This window comes from Vicugna pacos, chromosome 3 (assembly GCF_048564905.1).
Source record: "Vicugna pacos chromosome 3, VicPac4, whole genome shotgun sequence".
NCBI classification, from domain to species: Eukaryota; Metazoa; Chordata; class Mammalia; order Artiodactyla; family Camelidae; genus Vicugna; species Vicugna pacos.
The window spans coordinates 33003431-33031360 of record NC_132989.1 but is presented as its reverse complement, the minus strand read 5'-3'; the positions used below and the strand labels follow the sequence as shown (position 1 = coordinate 33031360).

Below are 27930 nucleotides of genomic sequence, written 5' to 3'. Positions count from 1 at the left end.
GTCATAATGTAGTCCACAGGGCCGTGGATCATGTAGCCATTCCAGAGAATTGCATATTGGTCCACGATATCCATGCCATCATGTTCAGTGAACCTGATATGAAGGAAATGGTAAGGACACTGGGATGCTGGTAAGACACATACACTTAAGAAGGTGGGAGATGAATCCTAAAAAAAAGAAGAAGCCCACCACATCGGTGACGTTTTTGAGAGCACAATGTTCTGGTGCATAGCAGGACTTCTCCTTTCTGGTAAAGGACAAGTTATTGCACCTTGTGCCTCCTACCACTAAGAAAAAAGTACAAAGCATGGTGGGCATTTGGGAGACAGTATTAATCACATCTGGGGAACACTGCTCTGACCTGTATTGCATTAAAATCAAATCTCTTTAAGGAATGTAGAGCAATGCTCTTTATAGGTCAGGAGAAGTGGGAGCACAGATCTTTAGTGCATTAAATATTGCACTAAACTTAACTTATAGTAAACCCTTTAATCACAGAGTATATTTTATTATTGGACTTCAATATTTGGAGATGAGTCAAAGACACTAGATTTTTTGCTTTTGGCTCTAGATATGGTCCAGTTACCTCAAATAGTTCAAATACTCCATTCATTTGAGGCAGTAATTGGGGATGATTTGTTTCAGAGGAAGAGGAAATGGGGCCAAGTGAGCCCAGTGGGAAATGGCTGCGTTTGGCAAGGCAAGAAACACTCCAGGGCACTTGGCCATGGCTATGTCAATGACGCATGGCCCGGGCTGAGACTGAATCCGACAGTAAGCTATAGGCTGATTGAAATTTTGTTTCCTTCACAAATAGGCATGGCTTAGTTTCAATAAAACTTTGTTTACTGGTTTCAGTAATTATTTTTTAAAAAATTAGCAAACCTAAAGAAAGTCATTTAGAGGGCACAAAATTATCAAAGAAAAATTTCTGCAGACTACTACAGATAATTCTATTTCCCTGGTAAACATTCTGTGTCTGACATTCTGTGTCTGAATCATATAGGGTTTTTTTTTTCTTTCTTTCTTTTTTTTACTGTGAAGGGTATTTAACTAATCTCCTGGTGTTTGTGTAAGAAAGGTAGGACAAGTGTAGATAAGGAAGGCACTGGAAAGTATCTGGCACTTTCTCTGACCTTTTCCTGGGCTGCCTTTAGTCTTACCCATTGTAGAATATGCATATTTTCATTAGGCTGATTTTCTCGCAGGTGAGGATGACAAGCAGTTCTCAGAGGTTGGAGGAGCTGCTGGATTCAATCTAAGCTGTTGGGTTGTCTTTCTGAATAGCCATGCAAACTTCTGTCAAGTTCTAGGGAGCTGCAGCTCGAGCAATGACATCTGGTAAGTCACTTTAAGGGACAGAAAAGGCAGATGATCTCCTCAGCCTCTTTACCAAGCGTTTGGCTCTGGTCAGCTCCCCACAAACCTGGCTCCCAGTGTTGGACTATTGATTCCTTGCACTCCTATTATTGCATAAGGGGAATGGCTATTTCCTTAAGCACCGAGAGCTAAGACATTGCTGGATTTCTCTGCTGAGAATCTGTGGAAAAACTCTTGTCTCCTTACATACAAAGGTATCAGACCAACAGAGGACATGTGGAAGGATCCAAGACCTGGTCCCATAAGATGTCTAGGATATGCTTTAAGGATCACCCAGACTTAAAATCTCAACACTATCTGTCCCTACATCCCATCCACCTTTTATCTTCTAAAGCCAATTATTTGCCAGTTTATGTTTATTCAAGATACACAAGGTTTTCATTCCTTTCTAGGGCCACTGTCACTTACTTCAAACTCTCTCACTGACACTGAGCATTAGATTCTAAACTGCCTTTCCAGCCTCAGTACATCTTAGACATGCTAATAGACTGGGCATTTAAAATCCATTTCTCATCATATTAATTTCTGCTCAATCCTTCTCAGTGGTTTCCTATTGCATATATGATTATGTGTAACCGAAGACTGGCCTCTCTTAAAACTAAGCTCAAATTTGCATTTTGCAGCCTTAATTTCCTAGTACCTATTTCACACATCCGACTCTAACGTAATTACCTGGAAAAGCTTGAGCTTTCTTACACATGTGCCGCTTTTCCTACTACACCTCAATTCTCCTTTGAAACTTTTTCCATAAAAGTAGGGTCTGGTTTTGTTTTCCTTCACAACCTCCACTGCTTCAAGTGCAGAGCCATTACATAGCCAGTTTTCAGTACACTTTTGCGGAACCGAATTAGAAAATGAAGTCCTTTGGGTATACTTCAAAATTCATTCATAGTTCCCTGGGTAGCACTCTTTAAATAGACTACTCTGACATCAATTTGACTTCCCGGTGTTCCCATCTCATCCAGGGGGTTCCTTGAAAGCACCCATTCTCCTTCAGGTAACAGAGGAGGAAAGAGAAATAAGCACAGTAACTGTGACTTGAGAAAGTAATTTACAACTCTGTTTTGAATGAAATGCCGTATTTTATCTCCCTGTCTAATTTTAGTTACAGATTCTTAGCTGCATCTAATTTGAATCCATTACCTTTTAAAATAGTTTGGCATTCTTATCTTTTTCTTGGGTCTCTTTTCTTAATTATGAAATTAAAATATTCATATATTACCTGGACTTACCAAAAAACAAATGTGATTGAAAGAGATTTAAGAGATAAAATCAGTGGAACTCATTTGAATCATGAGGAAAAGAAAAAAAAAAGACCACTGCAAATGAATAACTGGTTTTTTTGTTTGGTTTGGTTTTAAAATGGAGATACTGGGGATTGAACCCAGGATCTTACGCATGCTAAGCATGCCCTCTACCACTGAGCTATTACCCTCCCCTGCTAAATGAATAGTTTTGAGATGATCAGGGAAAGTGGTACATGGACTGCATATTAGATTATATCAAGAAATTATTTACCATTTTAGTAGTTATAATTTAAAAGTCTTTCACCAATTCATATTGAATTATTTGTGAGTGAAATAACATCTGGGATTTGTTTTAAATACTGCAACTAAAAAGGGGGGCAGAAAGGCAATGGGGTAGATAAAAAAATGGTAAAATATTAGTAATTGTTGAAGCTGGGGATGGACACCTGGGGTTTAATATGCTACACTTTCTAGTGTTGTTATATTTTAAAATTTCCATAATGAAAATGACAAAATTTCATATATCTAAGTACACGTATTAACTGTGTCTTCTCCCTGAATTGTATCATTAAAAAATGATAATTCTCTTTTTATTTTGTTTTGTTTATTGAAGTATAGTCAAATTACAATGTTGTGTTAATTTCTGGTGTACAGCATAATGTTTGTCATACATGTACAGACAAATACCCCTTTTCATAGTTGTCTCTTTTTTTAATCGAAGTTTAGCTGATTTACAATGTTGTGTTAGTTTCTGGTGTACAGCATAGTCGTATATATACATATATATATTATATTTCATTATAGGTTATTACAAGATATTGAATATAGTTCCCTGTGCTATACATTAGGACATCGTTGTTTACTTTATATATACTAGTTTGTATCTGCTAATCCCAAACCCCCAATTTATCCCTCCCCCAAATGATAATTCTCTTCTGGCTTGATATAATTGGTGGATCATCAGGTCTTTAATTGTTCACACACCGCTGGCTGTATTAGACTATAACCTGACATTCTACCATTGTCATTTCCTGCACACAAGCATTACATAGATGATAGTCTAGGCTAATGATCGTAGCTGTGAAAAACAAGACAAAAGACAGTGTTTCCTAGTACTTGTCAAAGTGAAGCCTTACCATATACTTTTTAGTTGGTGGCAGAGTCTCATGTATTGGCTTATAAACTTGTCCCACTGAATTAATTTATTAATTAATTTGAGCAAAATTACACATTCAAACCAAAATGAATAATAATAAACTCACATGTTAACATGTTTTTTAAGAAAAATAACTGTTTTTCTTAAATATGAGGAGAGTGACCAAATTTGTACATTTCTTTAATGTCTTGATTAATTGAAGGCAGCTGGAGTCTCATAGCTTCTTCTGCTTTTACTCTGATGCTGTTATCACTTAACACATAGTCTTCAGAAAACACCATGTACACTAGGGTAAGAATGAGAATGAAAAAGATGAATAATGTCTTATTATTAGGCAGATAGATTCAACTTCACAGACCCTCCCCAAAAGGCCTTTGGGACCCTCAGTTATCCCAGGACCCCTCTTTGAGAACTCCTGCTAGATATCATGTGTGTATGTAGGGAAGTGTGCCCATGTGGGAAAGGTAGGAAGAGAGTGGACCCACTTGACTCTGAGACCCATGGAGACCCAGTGGTCTCAGGCAATTGGCTGTCGCCACAACCCACATTACAACTACCACAGAAAGGATTCCTGAGAGACCATCTAAAGAGAAGGACTTAACCCTTGCTGTCTCAGTCTGTTCAGGCTGTGATAACAGAATACCATGGGTGGCTTAGAAACATGAAAAATTTATTTCCCACAGTTCTGGAGGCTGAGAAGTCCAAGATCAAGGCGCAGGCAGATTTCGTGTCTTGTTTGTGTCAAACGTCTTTTCAGTGTGTCCTCACACTGAGGAAAGGGGAGGGAGCTCTCTGCGGTCTCTTTTTTAAGGGAATTAATGCCATTCATGAGGGCTTCACCCTCATGGCCTAGTCACCCCACAAAGGCACCCCTCCAAATGCCCTCACATTGGTTAATTCACACTTATATCAATTTGGCAGGAAGGTGACACAATATTCAGTTTATAGACCTTACCTACAAGATGTTCTAACTGAGAAAAGTTTTTAAACAGGGATTTAAAGTGCTCTCATGGCACAAAATCTTAAAAAAAAAAAAGGAAATTAGTTTTAAACTTAATAGTAAAGTTTCAAAATTCTGTTATGACTTTTATTGCCAGATGTTTTATTTGCCTAACATCTAAAACTTTTATTTTACTAGGTAAAGCTGGGCATAGTTGTGGTTTTAATCTTTCCAATGCATTATTTTCCCTGCACTTCTTATTACAGGGTGGTATTTACTTCCATTCAGTAAGAAGTGTTTAAACAAGCAGCTTTGGTCAACGTTCTGCTAGGAATGCATTATGTTTTTAAAAATAAGTTGTATTTATTTATTTCTGATTATGAAAGTAAGACATACTCACTGAAAAAAATTAAAAAAAAAAAAGAACAAATAAAGATTACATAGAATCCCAGGGAGAAGGGTATAGCTCAGTGGTAGATTGTGTGCTTAGCATGTATGAGGTCCTGGGTTCAATCCTCTCCAGTACCTCCATTAAAAATAAATAAATAAATAAGTAAATGAATGAATGAATGAATGAATGAAAGAAACTAATTACCTTCCCCACCCTGCAAAAAAAAAAAATACATATAAGCCCAGCTTCCAGAGACAACCGTTGACAATACTTTGTGGCCTAGTCTCCAGATTTTACTATACAATCACACCAGTTTGTCATCACAGTACACAGGTCTTAAACTCAGATGTAGCAAATAATTAAAATGTGACCCATTTGCTTTAATGTTTGGAAGCACGATGGTGACAGACATTGGTAAAAACATTGGCTTTAGTTTATATCGAAAGAGCATCTTGTGAATCTAGGAACTTCCTGTAAGAATATTTTTTTCACAGTTTACTAAGGCTATGAAGAGTTAATTTTTTGATGCTACTAATGTATCTAGATTTCGGTCTCAAGGTCAAATGCTTCATCATGGACAAATAAGCCAGAGTTTACCAATTTGTTGGCAAGACTGTAGCTTTGCAAATTATAGGCCTGATACACACGCTACATAATTTTACACAGGTGCTGTGGCAAACGATCATCTGATGAGACCTTCCAAATTAACCAGATACGCTCTTGTCTGTCTCACTGTTGTTGAGCTTACCCCATTCATTACCCTTTTCATATATTTCCTTTGAAGTGTTCATCCAGTTAGTCTTCTGAGTAGATGGTCTCCAGAAGTTACTTCATTCAGAATAGGGTAGTTAGGCATGAAAATTATGATACAAAATACGATCCCATCTTCCATAGAAAATACTACAAAATCCTGCAGACGGTGTGGATTTAAACAAAGTGCCTTCAGGGGTGTTGTGCTTAGAATGGAGGGTAAAAGACGCCCAGACTTGGGTGAAACAGGTTCAAGAAGAATAGAAGCTGTTGTTCTTGTATTTCCAGTTAGTAAGGGAAGAACTTTCAGAGTTCACTGGCTATCCAAATCCCTGAGGTTTTTAGTGGTAAGTCCCTAGTGAATGTGTCAGGTTTTGCTAGGGCCCTTACCTTCTGCATGATGAGTAAACCCACTGCAAATATAAATCAGTGGTACTTTGGTAGATTTGAATAATGAAGAGCTTGTTATTATCATTGTTGCTGCTTTTACAAGAAGTTACCAAAAATACCGTGTAATTTAGGGTAAGGTATTGTGGAGAAGACAACACAAATGGATGAAAGACATAGTCTTTGAATGATTTGCTAAATAACCCTGAGCTTCCTTCCTATATAATGTATGATTATAATTCTTAAAAAACTCTTAATAAATAAACTGGAAAGGAAGCTACTGGTATTTATTGAATAATTGCCCTTTTTTTAAGAACTTGGTAGGCATCCTATCATGTCACTTGTAGTAGCTTTAAAATTATGTAATGGCATAAAAGAGTTTTGCAAATCTGTCTGACAGCCCTGGTGGGTGTGAACATTAACACTATTCACTTATTCATTTGTGAGAATAAAATACCTCCTTATTTTCTCCATTAAGACAGTATGTTGTCTTGGCACGTTATCCATCATTTAAATTTCTTCCTCTTATCTACAAATACGGATCACGTTTGTTCCCCTGCTATTTCATTTTCTGTTTTTCTTGTATGGAATATCTTCTTAGTTCTCTTAAATCCTATCCTATTGATGACAAGTACTTGCAAGGATCTGACTACTTCATATCCAGGTATGATCCCAGGGCCAGCAGCCTCAGCCTCACCTGGGAGCTTGTTGGAATTGGAGAATTTCAGCCCCTTCTAGAACTACTGAATCAGGATCTGCATTTTTTGTCCTTTTTTCCCCCTTTTTTCTTTTTTTTTTTTTTGTGGGGGAATGGTTATTCGATTTATTTATTTATTTATTTGTGTGTGTGTGTATGGGTGTGTGTGTGTGTGTGTGTGTGTGTGTGTATTTTTTTAATGGAGGTACTGGGGATTGGATACAGGACCTCATGCGTGCTAAGCATGTACTCTACTACTGAGCTATATGCTTCTCCCAGGATCTGCATTTTTGGCAAGATCCCCAGGGCATTCACATGGACAGCTAAAGTTTGAGAAGCACTGTGATAATGTCATCATGCCTTATGGCTCATATACTAAAAAATTATATACTTTTTTTTTCTTTTTCTTCTGAGCTTCAGATACAGATTTTATTATTTTTTGTTTTTTTATTTATTGAAGTATAGTCAGTTTACAATGTGTCAATTTCTGGTGTACAGCATAATGTTTCAGTCATACATGAACATACATTTATTTGTTTTCATATTCTTTTTCATTATAGGTTACTACAAGATATTGAATATAGTTAGTTCCCTGTACTATACAGTATAAACTTGTTGTTTATCTATTTTATACATAGTAGTTAGTATCTGCAAATCTCAAACTCCTACTTTATCACTTCCCATCCTCTTCCCCCCAGTAACCATAAGTTTGTTTTCTGTATCTGTGAGTCTGTTTCTGTTTGTAAATGAGTTCATTTGTGTCTAAAAAATTACATAATATTTTATTATAAATTGTGTTATGGGATGAATTGTGTTCCCTCAAAATTCATATGTTGAAGCCCTGACCTCCACTACCCTAGAATGGGACTGTATTTGGAGACAGAGCTTTTAAGATGTGATTAAGTTAAAAAGAGGCCATTAGGATGGGACTTAACTCAGTCTGACTGGGATCAAAACAGTATGGTACTCTCATTAAAATAAACATATTGATCAGTGGAACCAAAAGAAAGCCTACTAAGTAAACCCATGGATTTATAGTAAATTAATTTATAACAAAGGAGCCAAGAATATACAATGGGTAAAGAAGAGGTTCTTCAATATATGGTGTTGGAAAAACTAAGCAGCCACATGCAGAAGAATAAAACTGGACCCTTCTCTTACACCTTACACAGAAATCAACTCAAAATGGATTAAAGAACATAAGATCTGAAACTGTAAACTCCTAGAAGAAAACACAGGGTAAGTTTCTTGACATTGGTCCTGATTGCTCCTTTCTATTCTACTGGTTGGGAAAGTATAAATGCAATTTATTTTTCTCATTGGTAATCCCTAAAATTTAAATGTTCTTATATTATCAGACAAAGTCAAAACTGATGATTTGATTTTCCTCCTGAACAATTCAAGAATTTCAATATACTTTAACTTTGAGTGCACCAGTTTCATCTCCACTTCTTGTGGTTGCCTAGTATTTTAGTATATCCCTCTTGATCGTAAGAGGGATAAGAGTTACCTAAGGAGAGGGAGGGTATATAGCTCCTACTTAGCTGCATGAGGTCCTGGGTTCAATCCCCAGTACTTCCTCTAAAAATACATAAATAAATAAATGAACCTAATTACCTCCTCCCACCAAAATAAATAAATAAATAAACAAGAGTTGCCCAAGAGGATTTCTTATCTTTACATATTTCAGTAGAAGGGCCTTTAGTTTGTGACAACTTCAGTACGCACAGTTTTCTTGTATTATAATTACAGAATGTGGCCTGTATTATTTCTACTGATCAAAATTTGTTCAGGTTTTTTTGTGGACCTGACCACAATATATAGTCAATTTTCAGTGGGCACTTGAAATGACAGTGTATTATCTATTTTAAGGGAATACAGTATACCATGTTTCATTGAATCTAGTCATAATTTCTTTCTTTTGCATTTTAAAATCCCTGCTTGAGATTCATCTTTCAATTTTGGCATCTTGCAATACTTTAGGCCAGATGGTAGTCATAATGCAGTTGTTACTGCTGGCACATGTACAGACGTGGTCACAGCTGTTTACATCATTGACACTTGAACTGAGTTATGTCTACATTGCTGGCCTCATACATGCTGGGCTTAATTACCATTTTAAATGTGGTTGAAAAGATTACAGTATGTTTTGGCATTGAAACTAAAAGTTATTGGGTGCACAGAAAAGCTTAAAAAAGTGCCAATTTGATACTAGTAAAGCAAATATTATTTATGAAAGAATTACTACAATTCATATTTTCTTCCAAAAAAATAAAGACTTGACAGAATCTTAATACAATAAAGGACAGTACTTGTGAGTAGACGAATCTCTGTGGCATTTTGTTCCTGAGACATATGCGAGAATTATTCACCAATAAAAGCAAATTTATTTAGGAGTAATTGCCAAATCCCTTAAAATAGATGAAATAAATTTCATAACAAGCAGAGGGTAGTGAGACATCATGCATTTTGCAGGGCCATAATTAGGGCACTGTGTCAGGGTTGAATTGATAGAATTTATTTTCTGAGTGTTATATTAAAAAACGACGTTTACAAGTGACAGCATCTTACATTCAATGAAATACAATATATTCACCACCTCTACCTTATCATGTTATTTATGTTGTCTGTATCCTCACATCCTTTTCAAAATTTCTTTGATCTGCCTTGGACTCAGATGAAAATTGAAGTCTCCTAATGTAGGTGTTTCTACTTCCCCTTGTATCTCCTGTAATTTCTGCTCTTTGAATACTGCTACCATGCTTTAAAAAAGTGCATATATACCACAACTGTTATATCATCATTTAAATTGTATCGTTCTATAAGTAGCCCTAGTTGGTCTCATTTCATGGTTTTTTGGTATGAATTTCTATTACCTGATATTAAGATTGCAACTCCTGCTTTCTTTTTATTTGCATTTGCCTATTTACTTTTGCCCATCCTCTTATTTTCAACCTCTGTGAATCACTTTGTTCTAGGTGTATTTCTTTTATGTACTTTAGAGCTTGGGTTCATGCCTTGTGCTCTGATCTGAAAGTCTTTATATTTCTATAAAGTAAGTAAGCACATTTTCATTTTTTGATATGACTGACATATTTGGTCTTTTTTCTGTCATTTTTTTTTATAATTTTAAATTCTTTCATGGTGTAATTTGTTTTCCTTGCTTTTTTTAAAAATAATTCTGATACTTGGAGAATTTCATGGTTTGGGGAATCTTTATAATTAAAATTATTACTTTAGAAAATATATGCTTTTACAAACCATAATCTGATAAAGGAATTGTACCTAGAATATATAAAAAACTCAATTCAATAATAAGATAAAATCCCATTTTAAAATGGACAAAGGATTTGAATAGACATTTCCCCAAAGAAGGGACATGAAAGGCTAATAAACACATGAAAAGATGCTCAGCATCATTAGTATTGGGGAAGTGCAAATGAAATCCACAATGAGATATTACTTTACTTCCTATATTATGGACTGAATGATTGCATCCTCCCAAAATTTATATGTTTAAGCTCTAACCCCTTTGTGACTAAATTTGGAAATAGAGCCTTTATGAAAGTAATTAAGATTAAATAAGGGCATAAGGACAAAGCCCTAATTCTGTAGGATTAGTGTCCTCATGAGAAGAGGAAGAGACCAGAGCTTTCTCTTTTTGAGCACACAGAGAGGTCATGTGAGCACACAGTGATATGGAGGAGAGTCTCACCAGGAACCACCTTGATCTTGGACTTCCCAGCCTTTAGAACTATGAGAAATCTTCCTGTTATTTAAGCCATTCAGTCCATGGTGTTTTGTTACGGCAGCCCGAACTATTATACCCTCCAATAGCCATCATCAAAAAGACAGATTGTAATAGGTGTTGTTGAAGATGTGGAGAAGTGCAAAACCCTCAACACTACTGGTGGGACAGTAAAATGATGAAAATAGTTTAGAAATCAGTTTGTCAGTTCCTTAAAATGTAAACATTGACTTCCTATAAGACCCACCAATTTCACTCCTAGGCATCTACCCAAAAGATACATACGTGTGGAAAGCATAAGTACTCACAAAACTTGCACATGAATGTTTATAGCAGCGTAATAGCCAAAAAGTAGAACTAACCTAATCCCAAATCAATTAATGAATGAATAAACAAATGTGCATATCCACACAAAAAAGTAGCATTCGCCAAAGAAAAGGAATGAAGTATTGATACATGCTATAACTATAACATAGACAAACCTTGAAAACATTATGCTAAGTGAAATAAGCCTTGGGGGAGGGTATAGCTCAGTGGTAGGGTGTGTGCTTAGTATGCACAGGGTCCTGAGTTCAATCCCCAGTACCGCCATGAAAACAAATAAATAAAAAACCCAATTACTTCCCTCCCCCAAATAAAACTAAGTTTAACAAAAGTGAAATAAACTAGACACAAAAGGACAAATGCTGTATAATTCCCCTTACATGAGATATCTAGAATAGTAAAATTTATAGAGAAAGAAAATAGAATAGTGGTTACCAGGGGCTGCAGGATAGGGGGAGTGTGGAGTGACTGCTAATGGGTGGTCTTTTTGGAGTGATAAAAATGTTCCACAATTTTATTGTAGTGATGGTGGCACAATTCTGTGAAAACTATTGCACTGTATACTTTAATTGGATGACCTTTATGGTATGTAACTTATGTCTTGATAAAACTTAAAAGCCAAAAAGAAAAAAATACTTTTTTCCCCTAGTAGAATGATTTAAAGTTCCATACATTTCAAATATGAAAAAAATATACAAATAATATTTAAAGCTGAGGGGGCTATAATAATATCAGATAGACTTTTAGGGAAAAAGCATTACCAGAGTTTAAAAAGATCACTACATGTTAACAAAAGTCTCAATGAATTGATATACAAGTAGAAGATATGCAAGTTCTAAACTTTTATGTATTTATTAACATTGCACCAAATATAGAAAGCAAAATTTATTAGCACTGGCACAATAATCCACCATCCAAGAGATTTTTTTTTTGACAACAAACTTGAATAATGTTTATTTTGTTTCAGGTACTATTAACTTACTGAACACAATAACCTATGAGTGACATGTTTTGTGCCAAAGTAGGAATTCATTTTTAAACGGGTATATATCATGGTAGACACAATATCTTTTTTCTTTCCATTAGTGTATATTTGACTTTACGAATATTTACATATTATGGCACTCGCATTTCATAAGCCTCTTAACTTTTTCTTTCTTTTTTTTATTGAGTTTATAGTCAGTTTACAATGTTGTGTCAATTTCTGGTATACAGCACAATTCTTCAGGCATACATGAATGTACATATATTCATTTCAGTACTCTTTTTCCCCATGAGCTACTACAAGATATTTAATACATTTCCCTATGCTATACAGTATAAACTTGTTTATCTATTTTCAAGAGATTTTAATATATCTCTCTCAGTAAATGGTACTTCACGCAGGAGAAAATCAGCAGGACAATAAAAGATTTAAACAACACAATTAGTAAGCCAGATCTAATGGGCATATAATCAGATACATTCTTCTTGAGTGCATATGAAACACTTTAAGATTAGGGTATGTGCCAGGCCACAAAATAAAGCACAAAAACTGTCCAAAAAAGACCACAGTCTTTGTCTGTAGCACATATAAGTCACATCTCAATGTTTTAAAAAATAGTGAATTTCTAAATTAAAAGGATTCTTTGAAAATAGCAAAAATTTGACTACCTTCTGCAAAATAGATCAAGAAAAAAATAAAGAAGACATAGACAATATTATGAATGAAAAGTGTATTTGTAGGAGAGATTACTAAGGAAGGAAAAATTGAAAGTAATGTTATACTAATAAATTTAAAAATTTTCACAAAATAGATAAATTTATATAAAATACAATTTAATGAAATAGATCAAAACAAAATAGAGAAACCAAATAGTCTTATAACTATAAAAGAAATTGAGTCAGTAATTTAAAAGCTTTCCCTGCAAAATAAACCAAACAACTTGGTCCAAATGATTTTACAAGCAAGTTTTACCAAAAATTCAGATGCCAGGTAATTACAATCTTATTCTAGAACACAGAAAAATAATAAATCCTTCCCATAACATGTTAATAAACTAGTATAATCTTGATACTAAAGAAAGTATAAGAGAAAAACATAATTTAAGTCCAATCATTAACATAAAGACAATAAAAATCTCAAGAAAATATTTGCAGACTGAATTTAGCAATATGTAACAAAGATAATGTCCCATCATCAATTAAGGTTTTCTCCAGAAATACAAGGTTGAGCCAACATGAGACAATGTATTGAAGTATTTCACCATACTGAAACATTTCAATATATACAGAAAATTTTTTCCAGATGCAATTCCAGATGAGAGGTAAAACAAAGCTTTTAGAGGATAACATAGGAGAATATCTTCTTGATCTTGGAAGAGGGTAAGATATCTTAAACAGTACCTAAAATGCATTAATTGTTAAAGAAAAAAATCATGGGCTATATTAATATTTAAAACTTCTATTCACCAAAAGACACCATTAAGAGATGATGAAAGCAATTCACAGAGAGAAGATATTCATTATATGTACATCTATCTGATAAAGGACATTTATCTGGAATATATAATATTTTCTATAAATCAGTAAGAAAATGACAGACAATCCTAATAGAAAAATAGGAACATGATTTAAACTATGACTCCACAAAAGAAGATATCCAAATAGCCAGTAAGCATATGAGAAGTTTTATAACTTTATTAGTAGTGAGGGAAATGTTAATTAAAACCGCAGTGAGGTACCATTACATACCCACAAAAATGGCTACTATTAATAAGGAAGAAAAACCAAGGGTTGCCAAGACTGTAGGGAAACTGGGATTCACAGACATTCCTGTTGGGACCATAAATTAATACAACAACTTTGGAAAGCTTTCTGGCAATATCTATTAAATCTGAACATATGTATCTTCTATACCAGACATTTCACTCCTAAGTTATACCCAATAAAAATTCTTACAAAGTCACCACAAGACACGCACTAGAATCTTTATGTCAGCGCTGTTTGTAATATTCCCAAACTAGAAATAATTCAAAAGCCTGTCAACAATAAAATGAAAAAGAAAAAACAACTGTGATATGTTCACACAGTGGACTACCATACAGCAGTGAAAAGGAGAAAGTATTCATGCACCATTTCTCAGGAGGCTAACGGTGGATGTGGCTTTAACAAGAGTAAACCAAGATAGAAGAAGATATATGTTCTGAGAAACCAAGGATTCAACACAGTAGAGAGACGAAAGTGTTCTCCAGAAGGATGGTCAAGGGAGATCCCAGAGCAAGACCCCCTCAGCAGACCTGGAAGCCACCTATCCTGACAGGCCCTCATTGGGAAGTTCCAGGAGGGACTTCTGCACAGAGAAGGAGCTGACTGAATATCTAGCGTATCTGACCTTACAGAGAAGAGAATTCCAAAACTGGGGAATGTTTAGGGTTTGCTATGGTCTGAATGTTTGTGTTCCTCCAAAATTCATATATCGAAATCCTAACCCCCAAAGGTGATGGTGTAGGAAGGTGGGCCTTTGGGAGGTACTTAGGTCATTTGGGTGGAGCCCTTGTGAATGGGGCTTTTATAAGTGCTCTTGTAAAAGAGACTCCATAGAGCTGCCTAGCCCTTTTGGCTATGTGAGGATACAAGAAGTCTGCAGCCAAGAAGAGCTCCCTCACTACACCATCCTGTCACCCTGATCTCTGGTTTCCAGCCTCCAAAACTGTGAGAAATACATTTCTGTTGTTTACAAGCTACCTAGTCTGTGGTAGTTTGTCATAGCAACCCAAATGGACTAAGACAGCTTTGAACTAGTAAGAAATACATTGACTCTTGAACAACAGGGGTTTGAAATATATGGGTCCACTTTCACATGTGGATTTTTCTCAACAGTAAGTACTATGACACTACAGCATCTGTGGTTGGTTCAATACGTCGCTGTGGAACCATGGATAGGGAGAAAGTGCAGGTACAAAGAGCTGACCATAAGCTATAGGCAGGCTTTCAACTGGGAGGGGCAGTGCTGCATCCACTAACACCTGCATTGTTCAAGGGTCAATTGTACCATGCAGAGAAAATTACGCAAATGGGAAAAAAGGTAATTATTAAAGCTAGGGGAATGGAGTGGAGTTAGGGCAGGATGGAATGCTGTACAGGAAAGGGAGAACATTCAAAGTATACCACCTGGCTCAATGGTAAATAGTGTTTACACAGTCATAATAATGAAATTGTGGTTACTTATATAGCACTCTTAAAATATAACTTTATTTGGAGACAAGGGGAATGAGAAGTGTGTGTGTGTGTGTGTGTGTGTGTGTGTGAGAGAGAGAGAGACAGAGCTAGACTCATGTTAATTCCTCATCTCCCCATAATGCGAAATCAATAGATAATGCCTAAAATTGGGAATTCGAGAAATGATATTGTAAGCACATTACTTAGAGACACAGAGATATGTATCAAAAGAATGTGCAAAAACAGTTTAAAAGCATTGTTCTGGGAAATGGGAAATGGAAGTAGGATGTTGGGGTGACATGTGGAGGGTGGGGAATAGCTGGGATTTTAAAGTTAAAAAAATTTTTGATTTGCATTTCTCTGATAATTAACAACATTGAGCATCTTTTCATGTGCCTATTGGCCATTTATATGTATTCATTGGAGAAATGTCTGTTTAGGTCTTCTGCCCATCTTTTGAGTGGGTTGTTTGTTTTTTTATTGTGTTGTAATGAGCTGTTTGTATATTCTGGAAATTGAACCCTTGTCAGTTGTATAGTTTGGAAATATTTTCTCCCAGCTCATAGGTTGTGTTTTTGTTTTACTTACGATTTCCTTTGCTGTGAAAAGCTTATACGTTTAATTAGGTCCTATTTGTTTATTTTTGCCTTTATTTCTATTGCCTTGGTAGACTGCTTTAGGAGAACATTGTGACAATTTATATCAGAGAATGTTTTGCCTGTGTTCTCTTCTAAGAGATTTATGGTGGTCTGTCTTATGTTTAAGTCTTTAAGCTATTTGGGGTTTATTTTTGTGTATGGTGTGTAAGAGAGTATTCTAACTTTACTGATTTACATGTGGCTGTCCCATACATTTTAATTAAGTGTTATCTTTTTTTAATGTGCTTTTTCTTATTTATGTATAGAACCTAGAAGAACTATCCATATAAATATTTTTAGTCAATTATGAATTACAGGTTATCCATTGCCATTCTCTCTAAAGTCATTTAGTCGTAGGAAACTTAAAGGATAAATAATGTGTAGTTTCCATTCCTTCCCACCTGCCTGGCACTCACTGAAGTTCTTCACTTGTACCTTGAGGACCTCTCCCAGCAGCTACAAATGAGTCACTCTTGCTTCAGAGGGTGGGTTCCACTACTGGCATGTTGAAGTTAGAAAGCCAATGGTCTCAGTAAAGACTGAAAAAATTCAGATACACTTTTATAGTTCCCTGTGCTCTTCTCGCTACCCACCCCTTTTGACCTTCTGACCAAATTAAGATTCCACTAAAGGAAAGGAGAGAAAGAGGGGAGACACCACACAGGGCAGAGAAAGGCATCAATGTTCAGTCTGAACAAGGAGGCCCAGTGTGAGTGGCAGGTCAGCTCCCAGAGGCTATCCAGTCTCCAGGCAGGAGTGGATGATTCTGTGCTCTGCCATGTCGCCGTGTCAGTTATCCTTGTCTGGGCATTCCCCTTCTCCTCTCTGACACCCAGAGCAGTCAGTCTACTACCCACTGTTTGTCGGGAACGATTAGCCTCTTTCCCAGGAAAGGATTTGCCGTCTCCCACCCCACTGGCTGCATGGGTTCAGCTGGCCTTTCTGTAGCTGTCACTGAGCCCTCTTCTGAGCAAGACTGGACCAGACACAAGCAGGGAGCCATCTCCCACTGAGTTAGGTACTGGGGAGACACACTCTCCAATGGGTTCCCACCGGGGGTTGGGCCATCAGGAGGAGGCAGAGCTTAAGGACAGGGAAGGGTAGAGGGGCTCTGCAGTTACTTCTCAGCTTGCATTTTAAAGAACACCACCTAACTCTGCAAACTCCACCTCCAGAGATTCCACCCAGGACCTTTGTCTCCAGGGAAGCTGGAGAGGAACGGCCAGTCCTAGACGTAACCTGTCCGTCTGCCCACCCGTAAGACAGTTGTCTTTTTGCAGGGTGACTACTTTAACATCAATAGTTTTGTTCTATTATTTGGTATTTTTTTCAAAGAGTTTTCAAATGAAACATGTTGCCTTTCTCTACTTTTAGAAATATGAAATATTTCAAGTACATAAACACAAAAGTTGGCCCAAAATACCCTGTAATCTTCCCTTTACGACATTACATGTTGGATAAGGTTATGATTATCTTGAGGCCAAATGTGATTTAAAATACTGAAGAATGATGAAGTATGAAGTAATGTGTTTTGAACTCATAAACTAGTTTCAGCTGAATTATTTGTAAAATTCTTAAATGAACCAAATAGGCTTTTAAAAAACCTAGAAACTCTCTTATTTGTAAGAACTTGACAAATTCCACTTCCTCTGCTGGACAGATATGCAAGCCCTGGCAGTTCCCAGCACCATGATCTTAGCGCTGACATCCTGTGTAACATTGATCTCTGAGGTTTTTAACACTTACCTAAGCTACACTTAGACAAAGGGGCTACAATTCAGTGCTTGGAAAAATCTTGTAAGGTTTCCTACACATTGCACACACTTACTCTAATTTTAATCTTTTTAAAACCCTTGAAGACTAAAACTGAATTTTAGTTTTCTATTTTGAGTTAGACTTTGTGATCATGAAAGTAGCTGGTTTCCTGACAGGATCTCAAAAATTAGTCTTTAAGCTTAATACAAATATTCTATTTTTTCCTGAGACTTTATTGTTTTCAGAACTGAAATAGTAAAGATACTTCTACATTAAACCTAAATTCTATGTGAAAACCAAAAGAATGACTTTAACTCAGGCTGTTTCTGTATTTGCATAGCAAGGCATAATTGCTAAAACATTAGAGAAACTGTCATCCTCTCTGGCATTTTAAAAGGTACTTAATTATTCTTTTCTGAAAAGATCCAACTGGCGACTGAAAACATTAGATTGTTTGGAATCTGGAGACAGAGACTTAATAATATTGGATAGACTGTTTCCTCTGTTGCTAGAACTTACCCCTGAGGGCATTTGAGTCTCACAGGAGCCCAGCAGCTGCCTTGAGCAAAGCAAAAGCAGGGTTTAGCAGCAGCTCATGTCAGAGTGATTTAGGGAATGCAGGCAGCGGTTATATCAGTATACACCCATTTTGAGGTTTCCACCAAAAAAAAAAAAAAAAAAAGAAACTATGATCTTGATCTGCACTAATAGAAAACCAGGGATGATAATTGCTCTCTCTCTCCAGAAACGTGACGTTCAATTCTGAATGTCATGTCTATAAGGAAAAGAGACAACTGCAAAGTACTCTGAAAAATCAGGAGCAGGGAGATCCTTGACACATGTCACACAAGGAACAGTGGCACAAACTAACCTGAGCACTAACGTTTAGCTTTGAAGAGTGATGCCTCAGCTAGACTGGCTGCCTTTACATTTTCAATGGTATTTTGTGGAGGGTAGATTAGACTTAGCCTTAATTGCCTCAAGATGTAGAGTCAAAGGGTGCATATTACACAGAGACAAATGCAGGCTTAATTTTCAAGATCCTATTTTATTAATGTTTCCAAATGTAGAATGAGGTGCTTCAGAACAGTGAATCCTAGTCTTGAGATCTGTTGAAATAGGCTGGACAACTCCCGGCAAGAAGGTTTAAATATTGGGTGTGTCATTAATGACACAATCTTTAAAGTCATTGTCAATGTCCAGAGTGTAGATTCTAGTACCTCAGAGCAACAGCACAAATGCCCAGTTCTCGTCATAATGTAACTGAGTTTACTTATGATGATTTGGGGTGGAAGCAATGTCTCCCACTTGCATATAACCTCAGATTATCACCAAGTTCAATTTCTACCCCTTGGTCCCCATACCCCCAATCCCAATATGTTTAGGAATCTCTCAAAGTGCTGCTATGAACCAAATTTGTTTTGCCCAATGCCCAGCAAGCCAAACAGTGCTATGCTGAGGTTTGAAGCAAAGAGAGGGTTAATTTGCAAGACAGCCAGGCAGGAGAAGTAAAAACAAGTCTCAGATCCACCTCCCCAAAGACAAGGGCTCAGGGTACTTAAAGAATAAAGCAGCATGGTGGTCTGAGGCACGGGAAGGGTGGGGAGTCGGGAGCCAGGGGAAAGGTGAGTGGAAAAAAGGTGTGGTAATCTACATTCTGCGCAAGCGTGGCTAAGCTACAGGCTTCTGCACATTCAAAAGTGGAGGTGCTTAGCACTGTCTGAGGGTGGAGTTTTGGGCCCTCTGACTTCAAAAAGGTCACCAAGCAGACACTCACACATGCCCAGTTGGAGGGCTGGCAGTCTTGTTCAGTCTTAACCAGCTCAACTGGAACTAGACACAGCTGACTGTGTGACTTCCAAGTTCCTGGAAGACAACTTGGGCAAGCATCTCTAGGCTAGGTGCTGCTTGGAGGATATGCGTGCCTTGAAACCACCTTAATTAGCGAAGGCAGGTGAAATGGACTTACACGGTTTCAGTGCTTCACTTCAAGGGGCAGCCCACCTTGCTCGGGTCTCATTGCTGGAGGCAAAACTCATTTGCCCACCCTCTACCCCCTCACTTGCACTTGGGGACATCCACATCTAAAGATAGTTGCTCTAGAGTAGAATGAGCCTCCGTGATGCTATTGCTGCAGCCAGAGGGAGGGGGCCCAGTACCCCAGCTGAAACCTGGATAATCAGAGCAACTTCTACACATCTGTTGCCATGACAGGCCATTGTTCATCATATCCAAAGCAACGTGGCTGAAATTGTGTCTCACTAGCACAGACCCTTCTCACACTCTTAACAGTTCTGCAAGGTGTGTCAGGGAGCAAGGAGGAGCAATATTCGCTCTGATCATAGTGCCTGAACTCCCAATTGAAGAAACAGCCTTTTAGGCTCAAACACATAGCCAGTCCCCAGGTGCAAGCTAAGTTCTGACCAGACCCCAAGGCTTAAACTCTTTATACTACACTGGGCTGCCAGGAGAGAGGCATAATCAAGAAGCGTGGAAAGACTTGATGCGTCCCCAGGAAGGGTGCTGGAAAAAAGGCAAGGATGCCCATATTACACTACTGAACCAAGCTAGGAGAGCGGCAGTCCCTTTGACCCAGATGACAAGTTTTTAAGTTCATTCTGGATTTTTAAACTAGGAAATTGCCACTTAGTGGTTAGGATTGGGGGTTCTGGGGCCTATCTGCCCGGGTTCACCTCCCAGTCACATTACTTCTCAAAGCCTCTTCTTCCTCATCTCGGCATTGGAGATGATAACAGCACCTACCTCACTGGGCAGCTGTGAAATGATCCGTATAAAAACAAGGTTTAGAAAATAGAATTCAGTAAACTCTAGCTATAAAACAGATGCCTCTGGAGAAGGTTCATGGTGCTGGGAATCCTAAGATTTCCAGGTACAACCTAGGAATACCTGAACAGAAGAAGGCTTTCTGCTAAAAACCTAAATTAGTAATTTAGGATTTCCAGTCAAGAGGGTGGAGTAGTAGGACCAAGAGCTCGCCTCTCCTCGCGATTACAACAAAACCGCAACTGACTGCTAAAGCAACCATCGGGGAAAAAAATAAAAAAGACTGGAACCTAGCAAAAAAAAAGATCTTCAGCTGGAAACATAAAGAGGGAACCACAGCAGGACGATAGGAGGGGCGTGCTTGCGATATAATTGGACTCCATACTCCTCTGGGGTGGGCGACCCACAAGCTGAAGAGTAATTAAGTCACAGAGGCCCTCCCACAGGAGTGAGAGTTCTGAGCCCCAGCTCAGGCTCCCCAGCCTGGGGCTCCAGCATTGGGAAGAGGAGGAGACCCCAGGACATGTGGTTGTGAAGGCCAGCAGGGCTTAGCTCCAGGAACCCCACAGGACTGGAGGAAACAGACTTCATTCTCTTGGGAAGTACACACAGAATCTGCCAAGTGCCAGGTCCAAGAGCAGAGGCAGTGATTTCAGGAGCCTGGGCTGGACCTGCCTGCCTGTTTTGGAGGGTCTCCTGGGGAGGTAGGGGATGGCTGCTGCTCACCCAGGGGACATAAAAGCTAGTGGCAGACATTCCAGGAGTGTTAATCTACATGAGCTTTCCTGGAGGCTGACATCTTGTTTGGATGATTAGCACCAAGACTAGACCCACTCAACAGCCTGTAGATTTAAGGGCTGGGAAGCCTCAGGCCAAACAACATACTGGGTGGGAACTCAGCCCACCCATCAGCAGACTTCCTGAGCCACAAACACCTCTAGACATGGCCCTACCCACCAGAGGTCCCGGACCAAACTTCATCCAGCAGTGGGCAGGCACCGACTCCTCCTGCCAGGAAACCTGTAATTTACGGGGTCATCTTCTACATTACCTAGTTATCTCCTTTTTCTTACTAACATCTTTAGGATTGTATTTTTCCCTCTTCAGTATGCCTGTACTCAGATATCCTTGTACCCATAACAAGACTGCTCAAATCACACAGGAAACAAAGCTTAAGATAGATCATCCTCAAAAAGCTTTTTTTGGATTTGATCCAGAACTTGAACCAGACCTCAAACCAGACCTCTCCTGATAGGTCCCTTTCTGTCCCAATTCCTCCTTCAAGTGTGCCCTGCATATCCAAAACTCCCTGCCCAAATTGCCTTGAGAAGTTCATTTTTGAGCTCTGACTGACTGGGCCCTGTGTCCCCCAATCTGTTCTCCCAAGAATGGACCACACCACTGGTGTGTTTGCTGTTAGCCCTGAGGGGAGGGCAAGCATGTGGTTAGAACTTGGACATGAGGATAAGATGTTCCCATGGGTGTACACAGCCCCCTTATGGCCAGAATAGAGCTGGGAGCTGGAAGAGAAAGTGGATGGGCCACGAGGGACCCAGAGCTGGGGCTGGATCTGTCCTTCTCCAAACTGTGGTAGGGTAGACAGTGCATTTGAGAATTCTGACTTGACATCTGAAATTTCAGGTTGTTTTGAAGGTAGATAGGTCTGAGTATACATAATGATGCGCTAAATACTCTTGCACGTATGTAATTGGAATGTCTCCAAATTCCCTTACCTTCAGGATTAGCCTTTTCTTCACTACAGAAACAAAATAACTGTGTCTTGTTCCCCTGTGAATGCAGGAGGCTTGGTGCTCTCCCAGCAGTTGTGAGAACTCCTGGATGGGAGGCGGTGTTTAAATTCCCCTGGAGATGTCCTGTTATCTCAGTCCCGCCTCCTCTCTGCTTACGTTCTCGGGCCATTTCCAGATCGTCCCTGTGTGCTTCTGTTTGCTCCCCACAAACGCAAGCTCAAGACACAACCATCTTTAGGCTTTTATGTTTTATAGATTTTAACAGAAATTCTACAGAAATTACTTGTAGAAAAAGAATGAAATTTGAGCTGATCAGACATTGCTGGTCCTCCAGTTTACTAACTGTTCTTGGCCACAGAGCACTTCCTTACTTTTCATCTCTTGCTGAAAGCTCCCAGTTGCTTCCAGGATCTTGGGGTCCATTTCCCCATCCTGAGAGTTCTTCACCACATTGTCTCATGATTCTTAAACCAAGAGCTTCCACCACTTGGAACTTCAAAGTCAAACCTAAAAATTCCCTAAGTAAGCACTTACCTTATTACTTTTTCAACCTATCCCATTCAGACTAGCCCAAGACTTCTGTCTTCTAACTAAAAGTCTTATTAAGGTAAGATAAAATTAAAGAGAGGGTGAGGTGGTGGGGAGGAGGAGGAGGATGAAGGAGAGGAGGACCAGGAGTGGAAGGAAGGTGGAGAAAAGGGGAGTGGAGGAAGAAGGAGACAAAAAAGAAAGTAGTTTCCTACTTAAAAGACAGACTGCTTGTTGTCTATCAGGACCAGGTGCAAATTTTCTCCTCTTAACACACACAAGTCTTTGTTCTCAGCCTTGGTTATTTTATTAGGCCAAATCCCTGGAAGTAAATTGCTGAGAGAAGGGTATGAACATTTGTTAAGCCTTTTAAGACATGATAAGCCGTATTATCAAGTTCGTCTGCTGTAGCTCCCGTGGCCTGGTATGTGGGGCTCTCTCCTTGACTTGATTCAGGCTTTCAACTGGCCACTCAGCTTGCTTGCCCACACCCTGTTCACAAGGCTTTGACGAAATGAGAGCCGATCTCTGACACCCACTCCCTAAAACAATCTGGAGAGTCATGTGGTAGATGATCATAGAGACCGCCTGGCCTTATTGCTGACATTAATGGCAATGTTTCCTGATGTTTCATCATTAAATAGAATGTTGGCTTTTGATTTGAGATATACACTTTCTAAGTCAGGTCAAGAAGATATTCATCTTGCACTAGTCAAAATTTTTGTTTTCAAAACTCCAAACAGAATCTGGGTAGCTTAAGGGAAGAAAATTTTGGAAGGTGATTTGATAGCCCACAGAATTCCTGGGAAGGCTCAAGATACAAACTCAGGGAGGGGTGTGGGAAGGGATAAATTGGGAGTATATATACACACACAAGTTTATACTGTATAGTACAGGGAAATATATTCAATATCTTATAGTAGCTCATGGTGAAAAATAATATGAAAATGAATATATGTATATTCATGAATGATTGAAGAATTGTGCGGTATACCAGAAATTGACACAACATTGTAAACTGACTATAACTCAATTAAAAAAGAAAGATGCAAACTCAGACCAAAAGAACAAGAAAGACTAGGAATCATAAAATTGGGGACTCTTCTGAAATTTGGGGTTTTGTTTATTCTTGAACTGAGAAGCATTCATTAATAAATCTCTGGTTTGTAAACATGCATTTATTTTTTAATAATGCTGTCCAAGTACCCAACTGGTCCAAGTACCCAACTGATATTTGAACCTTCTCTGCAACTTTCCTACCAAGTGGAGACCAAGCATCCTCTGTCTAAATGCCAGTAATGGTCTTGCCAATTTTCTTTGACTTTCTGGAGCATTTAAACATTGTTACTAGTTTTATCCCTTGGGTCATCAGAACAAACTTAATGCATTCTATTACCTCTACCTGGAATGCTTTTTTCCCACCTTCGAAAGACACAGTAATAGTGATCTTTTTAACATAAAATTCAAATTTTGTCTGTTTTGCAAGAAAAAAAATGCCGGGAAGCCAGACTGCAGACCAAATTATGCCTCAAGAGCAGTCAGTTTGAGATGCCTCCTGCCTCCCCCGCAGATCCTATTCATCTCTGCTTCTTTGCATTACTCACTCCTGACTCAAAGTTCCAGGCAAGGGTCTCTGGTTGACCTAGTCTGGGTTGGTGCTTGCTCTGTGGCTCCCAGGGTCAGGGAAAGCAAGTGCCTGGCTTTTCTTGTGGAAAAGATATGAAGACAATGTCCCACCAAGATTCACACAAACTCCATACCTCAGAATAGGAAGCTGATGCTGGATAGCTAAAAACAGAAATGACAAATGTCTACTATTCATCTATTCTGACTTCACTAAAAAATTTCACCAGGAGTCAGTATTGATTATCTTTCCAGCATTTGAAATGATTGTATGATTTTTTTTGCTTCAGACTTATTGCCGTAGTAACTATATCAATAGATTTAGCTGAACTAGCTTCGCGACTTAGGAATAAAACCCACTTGGTTGTGATATTGTATTTTTTTAATGTATAGCTGGATTCTATTTGCTAATATTCTATTTAGGATTTTCATGGTTAATTCATAGGTGAGACTGGTGTGCATAATCCTTTTCAGGATTTGATTTTAATGTTTTTGATTCCATTATAAAATACTTTGGATGATTTCTCTTCTATTTTCAGTTTAAATACTTGGAAACACTTGTATGTTACATACATATTTATACATCACATACTTATTTATTACACGTACTTTTAAGTGTATTACATTAATTCATTTAATCTCTGCAACAATCATGAAGTAAGTACCATTATTTCCATTTCACACGAGAAAATATTGGCAGGGTGGATAAGTAACTTGCTCAAGGCCACAATGCTAATTAGCATCGGGATGACATGTTCCTTGAAGACTGGAGAGATTTTTACCTGAGAGATATATCAAGGAATATTTATTTGGATAAGAAGCTCTTTGACAATTTAAAAAGTCAGTCTCAAGACAGTGGTTCTCAACATGTGGTCCTCAGATCAGCAGCATCACTTGGAAAGAGACTGCGGACCAGAAACCCTAGGGTGGTCCCCAGCGATCTGTGTTTTCATAAGGCATCTAGATGTTTCTGATGCGTGTTAAAGTGTACGAACCAATGAGCCAGAATATAATTGTATTAGTCAAACATTCAATGGAACATAGATGAACCAAAAAGTAAGGGCAGATTTGAAGTTGGCATCTTCAGGAATGTCTTTTGGCTCTGTCTATGTAGCTCTTCCTTTGGGAGACTGGTTCTCTCCCACAGCAGTGCAATCGTGTGATTTTGGTCAGGCAGCTAAACCAGGACCCTGTTCCATAGTGGGCACAAAACGTTCATTCCAGACATTCCCAGTATCCCATTTACCTGACTTTAGTAGTCAAGGGCATGCAACCCAGTCAGGTCAATGAAAATCCCTCTTGGGATTTCACATTTAGAGTTGGAGGGAAAAGCACTTTGCTTTTTGCTTTATGGATATGGGGGCAGATCTTAACTGGGGAGATTGTCTGATAATTTCCCTGCCTTGTGGAAAAAGCCCACCTGCATAGAAGAGAATAGGTCCAGAACAGTGAAAGAACTAAGTGGAGAGACCTGACAAGCTCATCTGAGACCCTGGATCTGTCATTCTGAAACTTACCAGTTACACACAAGATGGTACACTCTCGTATGCTCAAATGGTTTCGAGGTGGGTTTCTGTCACTTGCAGAGGAAAGCGCGCTGGTTACTACACTAGAGGTAGGGAGTATATGGAGGGTGCTAACCTATTTCATAATCACAATATTTTAATTTTCAAATCTACTAGTATTTTGGCAACACCAAGTGGCTTATCTAAATTATGCTTTTATACAACTGCATACCTTAAGCATTGTGTCACCAAAGTAATTTGCTTTTTGTATGTTGTTGGTCTATAAACTTGCAACTTTTTTTGAACCCAAGCCATTACTTCCATCTGTCACCAGTAAGCTCTGATACTTTGTTTCCTCACAGCTGGTGGCTGCCATGGAAAACATCAAGTCTAAACTGCGGACTCCTTTGGCAGTTGGTTCACTTGGAAGAAAACCGAACAGGGCAAACCTCGGCTGCTCTCTTTCCTCTATTTGACTTAACCATAAAGAAAACCCTAACACATAGGAAGCACTCAATATATATTTTTTGAATACATGAAACAGAACTTGGGAGAAACTTAAAGTTCCAATTAAAAATGAAAAACACTGAGGATTTTATTTCAGCAGCTATATTCGGTATCCCTGCATGAATTTAGGAACATTTATTCACTTGGGCAAATGTTAAGTATCTGGGGTGAGCGTAGTTACAGTAACAGAGGTAGGATCCTGGAGTCTCGGAGCCTTAGGCAGGCACAGCCAGGACACCTGTGCTGCACAGACCCGGGTCTGAGCTTGTCAGGTCAGCCAAGTGCTGCTTATCTCTGACCCAGCTTCACCCTCGCAGCTGTCCAAGTGGATTACTGTATTGTCTTGGCTTCTAGCCGAGGCTGGCTTAGATGCATATTTTTGAGATGTTTATGGATGGTGAGATTCCAGCCTGAGTGGTGCTAAGCACTTACTCCGCTGAGACATCATCCCTAATGGGCTATAAATTCCAGTGAAAAGAAAGCCCAGGAGACTTCACTCCTATTGGAGCACTGGGAAGATTCCCTTCACAAGTTGCAGTTTTCTGTGGGTTTCTGGCAGTTTTGAAAATAGGGCTTGTTAAGAAGAAAACAATTAGATCTCTTGGCAGATTCATTGGGTTTTTTCCCCCCTCTAAAAGCATATTTATTTAACCTTCAACTATAAGTATCCTTTGGCTATTTGAGTCTAAAAAGTACACGCTTTAAAAATGAACTCTGAAAAAGTCCATGACTGCAACTTTTGTATATTCTAGTTGTAGTTTGCTAATTCTTTCTGCATATTCTGGACATTCAAAGAACAGAAAAGAATTTGTCTCATGTTCTTTGAATCAATAACCTGTTTTTTAATCAATCTGTTTTTAAAGAATTTTGATGAATTGATACTGCCACTAAATCAACACTTTAGTCTGCTTTTGCTATTATTTCCTTTGGGTAATTCCACTAAATGTCCTAAAGTTTTGATTCTGAGTGGATTTAACTGAGTAACTAAAAGAGTCCAACTATTTAGAAATATGAAACCTAGCCAATATTATTCCAGAGTTTTCACTGGATATCATAACTGTAATGGTCCCTATAGTAGACCCTCAATATTTGCAGAGTCAGTCCAATTTCTTGACTCAAGCAGATTATATGATGGCTATGTTTGAGAGATTTTCTGTAAATGCCACACCAACACAACCAAATTGATATGGCTCTCTGATGACATTTATCTTTTGTTAAAATAAAAGATAATCCTGTAGATCTGTTTCAGCAGGTTGGAATTTGATTTTGGGGAGTAGACAGTTTCACCTTTCTTTAAGTAGTTGAGAAATAAACAGGTCACATTATTTATTACAGAAATATACAAGTTCTAATTTGCCAAAATAAAGTGTCTGACACGTACCTGAGAGGTCTTGGCATGCCCTGAAGATGCTGTTTGCCTTTCCTCATTATATATTTACCAGATGATCATGGGTGTCTTTTGTACAGTGTAGCAGGCACTCCCTTTTGGGCATGGAAAGCTTCAGGAATGAAAACTAAGTAAACAAAAACAACACCTCTTCTTACAGAGTATTTTATACAGATGTGTACTATGACAAAACAGAAGTCAGTTTCTTTTTAAAACTTTAAGAAAGTAACAT

At 38.3% G+C, this 27930-nt stretch overlaps 2 long non-coding RNA genes across 2 annotated transcripts; one reads left to right on the top strand and one right to left on the bottom strand.

The window, feature by feature from the left end:
- Positions 1–22: 22 nt before the first annotated feature.
- LOC140689496 (uncharacterized) lies at positions 23–8187 on the top strand. Its single transcript, XR_012064510.1, has 3 exons — positions 23–110; positions 1209–1341; positions 8121–8187. It is a non-coding gene; the product is annotated as an uncharacterized lncRNA (long non-coding RNA).
- LOC140689494 (uncharacterized) lies at positions 3934–27821 on the bottom strand. The gene is made up of 2 exons (XR_012064498.1): positions 27693–27821; positions 3934–4069 (listed from the first exon to the last, which is right to left on the bottom strand). It is a non-coding gene; the product is annotated as an uncharacterized lncRNA (long non-coding RNA).
- Between the last annotated feature and the right edge of the window lie 109 nt (positions 27822–27930).